This window comes from Mus caroli, chromosome 1 (assembly GCF_900094665.2).
Source record: "Mus caroli chromosome 1, CAROLI_EIJ_v1.1, whole genome shotgun sequence".
In the NCBI taxonomy this organism is placed as follows: domain Eukaryota; kingdom Metazoa; phylum Chordata; class Mammalia; order Rodentia; family Muridae; genus Mus; species Mus caroli.
Window position 1 is genome coordinate 145,320,544 of NC_034570.1, and position 8,827 is coordinate 145,329,370.

The window sequence follows — 8,827 nt, forward strand, 5'->3', positions numbered from 1 at the left end:
TTGATACATATGCAGCTAGAGTCAAGAGCTCCGGAGTACTGGTTAGCTCATAATGTTGTTCCACCTATAGGGTTGCAGATCCCTTTAGCTCCTTGGGTATTTTCTCTAGCTCCTCCATTGGGGGCCCTATGATCCATCCAATAGCTGACTGTGAGCATCCACTTATGTGTTTGTAATGAATACAGTCTTATTTATATGGCTCACTGTTCTGGGCGTTGGGAAATCTGACATCAGCTTCTGCACAGCATCTGGTAAGGGTCTTCATGCTGGGTCATGGTAGAACATAGGGTACATGGTAAGATGGGTCAGGTGAGCCAAAGGGTACTGCCTTTGCTTTAAAGCCACTCCTGAGATAACTCACTAATCCAAATTCCACTCATTAGGACAGTGCCCTCACAATGGAGTCAGCTCCCAGTTGGTCTTTCCCCAAGTATCATTAACCTCTGACTTTAGGGATTCAATTCCCAACACGTGAATACAAAGGCCAAACACAAAAACCACAGCAGATGCCAAGAGGAGCTAATTAGACAGATAAATTGGGAGCTCACAAGTGTTCTGGGTGAGAAGTGTAAATCTGAGTCATCAGTGTATAGACTGAATAGTCAAGGGACTGTCAACAGGAATCCCTTGGGAGAAAGTCTGTGAGGAGAAAGGAGAGCCCCAGAGGGGAGGAAGCATCAAGACAGACAGAAGGTGTCCTGTCATGACCCCACAGCTGTGGGCTTTAGAGCACTGAGGGGGAGTTGCTAAGAGGTAAAGCAGAGCCCATCGGTGGTCTTAGAACAGAAGCTGGAGTCTCATTTATACTGCACAAGCATTCTAGCATCAAGCTATGTCCCCAGCCAAAGGCCGAGCTTTAAATCTTTACATGAGCTCAAGCTTATATTCAAACACACCAATGTAAACCCAAAAATCTCCCTCTGATGAACTCCAGTGAAAGCCAAACCCAAACCCCTCTGTGTGCTGAAGAGCACACCCCATCCTGTCCTTGCATGACTGTACACTGCCTCCTCCCCACCAAGGAAGCCCAAAATGATGGAATCAAGCACCATCTCCCAGGCCTGGTGCTGCTCTGAGGATTGCTGGGAGGTGACAGAAATAGCCATGTAGATAATAAGATCTGTGCAGCTCCTGAACTCTTAAGAGCACTGGGCATTGATTAAAGTTTCATACCTCCTCCATCACCACCGCCCCCTTTTTTCTTCCTTACTGTCTCTCTCTTGGTTGTTATTATCCCAGGCCCAGGGACATAAAGAAAATACAGTGCATGTGTGTAATGCTCTTGGATTTGAGATTTCCACATATTCCACTCAGCCTTAAGCCTGGCTGGGACTCACAGTAGAAACTCCTAAAAGATAGAGCTCAGAAAGCGCTTCTCTTTCCGGCCCCACTTCTCTTCCTGCCTCTATGTCATTTCTTTGCCTGTTTGGGGAGCATGTCTCCTTCTCTCCAGCCCTCACCCTGTCTCAGCACTCTCCCCCTCCCCGCTGACTCCCATTTATTTCTCCCTGCTTCCTCCTTAGTCAAACGCATGAATGTTTGGGGCATGCATGCACACTAGAAATTACTTTGTTTTCTCTTCTTTTCCTCCCTAGCTCCATCCCTGGCCTGCTTTTCTTATCTCTGTTCACAGAGGGGAAGTGATCAGCTACAGTGCCTGACTCTCTGGAAGATGGACAAATAAGTTCCCATTCCTCCTCCACTCTCAGAATGACAAGCAGGAGGAAAATGTAGGGTCACTGCTCTCCCTTTGTTCTACAAATTAGACTTGGTCAGGAGTTAGGCTCATTCTGAGTTCCACTGAAAAACTCTATGCCAAGCTGTGAGCAGTATCTCTGGACCAGACTCGGGCCTGAAGAGACCAGAGAAGCTCTGAATGGCCTCCTCCAAAGGAGGTGCGGGACCAGATCAGGGCACAGGTTCAAGTAGGGCAAGTATGGAGGAAGCCCAGTTCTCCCGCAGTCCCACAGGAATCATGACAGGCGACCCAATTTCATCTGAGGTGACTTGGCAGCTGCTCACCCTTGTCAATAGAAAGTGGCATTAAAAGCCTAATTACATGAGAGTAAGACCTGGCACTCTGCAGAGAACTGAGGCCTGATGTAGACACTGCCCCCAGGGACTGGTCCAACCACACTGCCTCCTCCTACTTCTTAGTGGCCAATCTGATACCAAGGAAACACACAGCTAATCCCAGTTCCATGAAGAACACTGTAGACTTTCCAGAAGGGTGGCAGTTCTAGGCTATGTGTGGAATATGGATATGTAGAGTATGTAGCAGTATGTAGGGTCTGAGTATCTTGGTTGCTCTATATAAAAGAAGGCTACTGCAGGTGTGTGTGTGTATGTGTGTGTGTGTGTGTGTGTGTGTGTGTGTGTGTAGGGGGTTCCTTCAAAAGCCCACAACATGGTGGTAAACGAGTCAGTCAGGTGGAATTACTGACTACGCACAAGGCCCCAGAATACAAGGGAACTTGAAAGTAGACAATTGAGCCTCATTCATGGAAGTCATAAGGGCCTTCCTTTTAAGTCAGGATGAGTCCAGACATCCTGATCCAAGCTTGACACCTTTCTTCAAGTGAGTGTTTCCAGGAGAAAAAACTGCCCAACTCTTTCCTCCCCCCCCCCCCCCAGGAGAGCAGAGAGTTACTGGAAGTCAGTCGGAGGGCGATCACCCAGTTCCACCTCCACATTGTTTCTCTTCTGCTACTAAGCTGAAACAAAAGCTGACCTTCCCTCCCCCTGGTACCTGCTGGTGAGCCAGATACATTGCGGGACACAGGGACACAGGGACACAGGAAACAGGCAGGCAATAGCAAGAAGAGGGAGACAGCAGGAAGCTGGCTCCTCTATAACCAATAACTCATTCCTGGGCAATCCAGAATTCTTCAGTACAGAGGATCAAAGGTGAGAAGTGCTAAATAGCTCCTGACCACTCCCCATGTGTCCACAACCCTTGGGATCTCCATCAAAAAGACAGGCCTGCTTTAGCATTCTCTCTTATGGGGAAAGTGTCACGAATGAAGCTAGTAAGGAGGCACAGCAGTGGGAGACTGGTCTCTCCTGGAAATACTAATTGCAGTGCTTGCACACGCAGGGCTTATTTTAAAAAAAAAATCCTGTTTTCATGCGCAGCGACTCTCCACAAATCCAAGTGTAACACATAAGCATATTAAATAACTTTTCTACTTCCCCTAAAGCCCTTTTAATGACACTCATTTGGAGATAATTGTAGCACAATAAAAAAGGGCACAGACTCTGAGAGCAAATGCCTTGCTTTTCTCAGCTGTGAAGTGGGAAAGCACGCATCCAGTTCCCTAAGTTGTTGAGAAAATGTGCCTGTAGCCCATCAGAACAGTGCCTTGCATCTCAAATGGATGCAGTAAGCATTTGCTGAAATCCCTCAACCTGCTCTTTCCAGAATACTAAACACCCCCAAGGAGCTAAGTGAGACCTCTCTGCCTTCTTGAGGATTGTGTTTCTTCCTGGTTTTAAGTTCGCTTAGATTCAAACCTTATCTACAAGTGTCTGAGGCTTGCCACAGCACCAGTGCTAAGCCTAAATGAAGCCTCAGGAGGGCTCCCTTGAGAAGCCTGATCCCGACACTCATCCCCCTGCTAAGGAGGTTAATTTCATCCTTAAACTGTGGATGTTTAACAAATGGTTGTTGCTTTTGTTCATGGCCTCAAAAGAGCCCATTGTGGAGTCATAGAACCCCAAATCCAAGGTGGTCAGTTTGCCTAATGATTCTAAAGACACCTAATGTGTAGGCCCAATCCAGATGGCTTCCTGGAATTGGAACACTGCTCTGAGAGGCAGATCCAGTCCCTAATGGCATCTCAATATTGCATAAATGTACCTCACTGATCACCAGACGGCCTGGTGCAAAGATAACGATAACTAACAGAGCCCACCAATTCCTGTTCTGTCATTAGTCTAGGCAGCAAATTTTTACTAAACAATTACCTTGATATTTCTCTAACAGAAACCACTTGCCCAGTACCTGAGACAAAAGCCCTGTCCTCAAAAGGCTTACAGTTAGTGAGATGGCTTAGCCCATAAAGAAAATCAAAGGAGAAAACATATACTGTCATAGAGTTAAGCTTTCTGGAGGAAAATAAAGTATACAGAAAGAGATCCACTTTAAATACAGTAAGGTTAGGGGAGACTTCAAGTTTAAGACTCAAAGGGAGAAAGTGAGCTATCCATAGTAGGGAAAAACATCCCAGCAATGTTCAAAGGGCAGGAGAAATCCTACTGTCTTCTATAGTAACAAGGCCACTGTGCCTAGAGCAGATGAACAAAATGGGAGAGGATGGGCTAGAAGGGTTTTAGGAACCTGTAGATACTTTCAAGAGTGTTGTCTTTTGGGCATCCAGACAAGCCTCCATCAAAGGGTTCAGGGGACAGAAGTGGCATGCTCTGACATGCACCAGGATCTTCGGGACACTCTGAAGTGAAGTGGTGTGCAATCAGGGAGATACTGAGTTAACTCAGCAAAGAGACTGTGGTGGCCTAGACCACTGGAGATCAGAACAGGTGCGGGATTTCCAGGTACGTCTCAAGGAAGGGCCAGAAGAAATTCCTAATGGGCACGGTAAAGGACAAAAACAGATGACAACACTGTCATCTTAAAACTAAATATCTACAGTGTCTAATAGTGAGTTACAGATCTGAACAGTGGTGAGTGGATACATGATGTAGATACTCCAGTACTGTGTAATAAAGAGTCAATGACTCAGAGCAGGAAAGGAATTAGGAGGAGGCATGGGTTTGGAAAAGCACGAAATGCATAGGAACAATGCCTAGTACAGTCATGCCTCCAATCAATGTTTGGTGAATGAACAGAATAGTTATAAAGGAAAAAAGAATCCAGCTTTAAAAACCATCAGCTTGATCCCAGTGCTGAGGAGGCATAGACAGGAAGATCCCTGGGGCTTGCTGGCCAGCGATCTAGCAGGCCCAGAGAACTCTGGAATGAATCTTATCTGTCTTGAAAAACATGTTGGTGAGCCAGACACGGCGGTACATAATTTTAATCTCAGTGTTCAGGAGACAGAAGCAGGGGAAAGTCTACCAGTTCAAGGTTAGCCTGGTCTACATAGAGAGTTCAGGCTACCAGGACTACATAGTGAGATCTTACCTCAAATAAAAGGCAAAGAGTGATTGAAGGAGATATCCAGTGTAGTTCTACATGCATGTACACATACAAGCAAGTATGTACCAACACACATGGATACACATACAAACCAACAGAAATCACTTTGAGAGGCTATGTAATTTTATGGAGAAAGAAAGAACCAAGACCAGATTGACTCAGACTCTCCCTCCACACCACTTTGTTACAAACCTGTACCTGGATCAATGTCTGATAAATCAGTCTCTGTCATGTCCACAAAAGTGATCCTAGAGTCTGGTCTGCTAAGAGGCCTGCTAACGGTGTCAATAAACTGCTGTAGCTATCAGAGCTCAGCTCTTGGTCCTCAATTCATCTATACCTTCTCTTCAAAGAATCCCAGCTGAGCTCATGGCTCTACTGTCATAAATAAACTGAATAGTCTCAAATGTCTACTTCAAGTTCTAACTCAGCCTCAGACCCACATATCCCTCCTATACCTTAATCAAATGACTGTAAGGGGTTATTAGGCATTTCCAACTTTCTCTCCAAACAAATTCTTAGCCTTGACCTGTAAGCAGCCCTGTCTTTGAGCTCCTCCACTTCAGTGAAAGACACCGTTGTGCTATGTTAATGTAGCCGAGGAACTTTAAATCCTCCCTTCTCTCCTATCTCACCTTCCACCCAATAGAAAGCTGCCAGGACCTCCTCCTCTTCCTACTTTTTCTTTTAAGATCTATTTATTTTATGTACATGAGTGCACTGTAGCTGTCTTCAGACCCACCAGAAGAGGGCATGAGATCCCATTACAGATGGTTGTGAGCCACCGTGTGTTTGCTGGGAATTGAACTCAGGACCTCTGGAAGAGTGGTCAGTGCTCTTAACTATTGAGCCAACTCTCTAGCCCCAGTACCACCTTCTATACAGACCTTATGTAAAGAGCTGCTTAGCTCTTCCACCTACACAACCATTCGGATTCCATTACTTCTCCCACTGCCGCCTTCTTTCTGTGCCTCACCAAAGCCGGCTCTCCATGTAGCAAGTAGAGTGAAGCTTCAGCACATAATGGATTTTATAACTGCTCTCCTCTCAACACTAAAGACAACAATGCAAAGTCCTCACAATGGTCTGAGCTAGCTCTCTCTTCTCTAACCCACTTCCTCCCTCTCTCCCTTTGTCTCTTGGAGGAGTGCTTCAGCCTCCTTGTCTTTCTAGCCATTCCAAAAACTACCCAGACAACTACTTGGGGTTCCTGCATTGTTGGTCCTCCATCTGAGAGGTCCTCCCTCCAGTTACCTATAGGTCTTTGACTAGGACTTGAGTTTTCTCCTTTAACATTAGCATTCAATGTTGTTATTGCCTCCCAGAGACTGAAGGGAAGTTCCTACCGCTGAAGACACCATGCACTTCTGACACATGGGACTCAGAGGATCCAAGCTAACTGAAAATCTCCTCCCACAGGACTTGTTCTCATAGGAACAGAGGTGCTATGCAAGCTACCAAGGGAAAGATGCAACCAATAATCCTACTCTGTTGTGAAGACTATGAACTACAATGACCAGCATGACAAGCTATCTCTAAAAGTGCAACGGTGGCACTCATGTCTTGGTGGTAACCAACAGCTGTCTCATTGACTTAGCCTCTCAGCAAGTAAGAAAACATACCTGGAACTGGAAGCCTAGCCAACTACCCAGGGCCAATGTGTTCATAAATCTTAGAGGAGAACTTATTATTACCACTCTAGTAAACTGTAATTCGCAGATACATTCTAAATACTTACCCTTATACCCATAGATACATATAGCTCCCAACTCTCTCCAAAGAAACTTTGCTTTGCAACAAGCAGAGACCATTACAGAAAACCAAATCTGGTCAACATGAAGAGTACAACGACAAAGGGGTGCCTGATCATAATGGATATCTTTAGTCTAACTCCTATACCCAAGGTTCAAAGAACATGGTGGAAGCGGGGGCAGAAAGACTCTAAGAGCCAGAGAACCAGGAAATCTACTATAAGCTTGTATCTCTTAGAAATAACCTGGACACTTCACCAACAACACTTCAACAATATTGCTGTCTAACCAAGATCTTTCTACCTCTTTGAAGGTAGAAAAGGTTTCTCCATGAAGTCTCTCCTGACTACTCCAGAAAGATATTTCATGGCCGTCTTTATGCCCTGTAGTACTTGGTCCATATGCTCAAAGGCCTGCAACACAGTACTAAGACAGCCACAGAACATAAGTCATGCTTCTCTCCTCAAGACCAGGAGCGTCTGCCTTCCCATAGCTAATAGGCCCAGGAGTCACAAAGTAAGCACTCTGGTATGTGGTCCATACATCAATCTGACCTCTTCAAATCACCTACTTTTTCCAATTCTGTTCTAACTCATGGAAGCAGGGAGGAATTGAAAGAACCGGGGCTATCTAGTTCAACAAGGCAAAACTCTCCATCTGAGTAGCTATAAAACCTTGAACAGACCTGGATCACTTTGTTTATAAAATAAAGACTGATCAAAGTCACCCTCAAGACCATACACACAGTAGGTATCAGATGAATAGATTAGGCATACCTGTCTCTAGTTTTTCTGTCTTTTATCGCTCATATTTTTTTCTAGTCTGGTGTTTATAGAGATCTCAGGTACATGTTTTGTCCTGGGAGAAGAGAAGAAAGGAGATAAGAGAGGCCCATGGATATGCGATGGAGACGGAATGTTCGCCCACTGAGAGAGTCACAACTGAAGCCCTGGGAAACAAAATACCATTGGCAAAACACAGCATACTCCCTTGTCTCGTCTAAAACCAACTTCCCATTCACGACTGTATAGACCCCCAACTGTAAAGCCACAGAGGGTCCAAATCTCAAGGAGGCTATAAAGACTGGGTGGGTCTAATGTAAGAGATGGGTGGCCATAGCTGTAGAGAACATGGAAACTCTTCCCAATTACAACAGGAATTTAATGAAGGAGGAGTATGAGACATAGATGGTTTACAACCCCAGGATGCTCCTTTGTTACAAGAGTAGAGAGAGCCACAGGAGTCCTCCCTGACCTTGGCCCTCTAGCCCTATATTCTTACTTGTCACTCTTCCTGTGGTCTTGAGGACTTAGGTCCCTACCCCAAGGACAGCGCGACCTGAGACACATGTCACTGATTCACTGTCCTAGCATATACAAAGTCGGGAGCTTCTACTTCCTCGGTTGTTATCCTCTCCTTTCTACTTCATCTTGCTCTGTGTTGGGAATCCTATACAGGACTCCTGGTGCTCATGAAAGGCCCTTCATCAAACCCAACCAAAAGACAACTGATGAATGCTTTGGATCAACTAAAACCTTCAGAAAGGACAATGGGCTGGCTACCCAGCCATGCAGAGAATTTGAGCACAGACAGGTACACATGCACACCTGCACAAACACACATTGAGCTGTGTGCAGGAGTTTACAGTCACTCCTTCAAGAGAAGACTCTTGAAACTGCATTTGGACAGGTGACAATGCTGTGACCTAAAGACATCATTCTTCTTCCTCTTCCATCTGCCCTTTATCAGGCACATGGGAACAGAACAGGTAGTGGTGCATGTGGCAGTGAAAGGCAGGAAGTTAATTAAATAAGGAGCCTCCTTCCCAGAAAAGAGAGAAAAAAACCACTCACTTCAGGTTGCGTATGATTTTCAGTGCTACGTGTGTGTGTGTGTGTGTGTGTGTGTGTGTGTGTGT

General features: G+C 45.5%; 1 protein-coding gene across 9 annotated transcripts in view; it reads right to left on the reverse strand.

The window, feature by feature from the left end:
- Cacna1e (calcium voltage-gated channel subunit alpha1 E) overlaps nucleotides 1-8,827 on the reverse strand; it is a 486,129-nt gene that overhangs the window by 207,819 nt on the left and 269,483 nt on the right. The window lies entirely within an intron of this gene.